We start from the raw sequence: 1,268 nt of genomic DNA on the forward strand, positions 1-1,268 counted from the left end.
AGCACACTTAAATTCACACAGGACACCGAATAGGATAGGAGAAGTATTCCAGATATAACAAACTGACCCTAGCCCCCCGACACATAAACTACTGCAGCATAAATACTGGAGGCTGAGACAGGAGGGGTCAGGAGACACTGTGGCCCCATCCGAGGACACCCCCGGACAGGGCCAAACAGGAAGGATATAACCCCACCCACTTTTCCAAAGCACAGCCCCCACACCACTAGAGGGATATCTTCAATCACCAACTTACCATCCTGAGACAAGGCCGAGTATAGCCCACAAAGATCTCCGCCACGGCACAACCCAAGGGGGGGCGCCAACCCAGACAGGAAGATCACATCAGTGACTCAACCCACTCAAGTGACACACCCCTCCTAGGGACAGTATGAAGGAGCCCCAGTAAGTCAGTGACTCAGCCCCTGTAATAGGGTTAGAGGCAGAGACTCCCTGTGGGAAAGAGGGGAACCGGCCAGGCAGAGACAGCAAGGGCGGTTCGTTGCTCCAGAGCCTTTCAGTTCACCTTTCCACTCCTGGGCCAGACTACACTCAATCATATGACCCACTGAAGAGATGAGTCTTCAGTAAAGACTTAAAGGTTGAGACCGAGTTTGCGTCTCTTACATGGGTAGGCAGACCATTCCATAATGGCCTGTGTCTTGTGACCGTAGCGTACGTGTAGGTATGTACGGCAGGACCAAATCAGAGAGATAGGTAGGAGCAAGCCCATGTAATGCTTTGTAGGTTAGCAGTAAAACCTTGAAAATCAGCCCTTGCCTTGACAGGAAGCCAGTGTAGGGAGGCTAGCACTGGAGTAATATGATAAAAAATGTGGGTTCTAGTCAGGGTTCTAGCAGCCGTATTTAGCACTAACTGAAGTTTATTTAGTGCTTTATCTGGGTAGCCGGAAAGTAGAGCATTGCAGTGGTCTAACCTAGAAGTGACAAAAGGAGGAGACAGGAGAGAGTAGAGAGAAGAGGACGACTGACCACAGCACAGCTTGCAGTGTAATCTTTGATTTTGAGAAAATCCTTGACTAAGTATCGTCTCCCACACACCAAGTCACCAGTCTCCTCTGGTGTAGTTAGTGTTAGACACCAGAGGACCCATAGTAGAAAACACACACACAAAACAAACTATGCATACGCACATCGAAGCACACACAGTCACATCTGCACACATACTCTCAGAAACGTATGGGCCCTCAATCCCATCCACAAACACAGCTGTTGCAACACGGGTCAAACCGTTTTAAAGGACCTTGT

Source organism: Oncorhynchus keta, chromosome 10, assembly GCF_023373465.1.
Source record: "Oncorhynchus keta strain PuntledgeMale-10-30-2019 chromosome 10, Oket_V2, whole genome shotgun sequence".
NCBI classification, from domain to species: domain Eukaryota; kingdom Metazoa; phylum Chordata; class Actinopteri; order Salmoniformes; family Salmonidae; genus Oncorhynchus; species Oncorhynchus keta.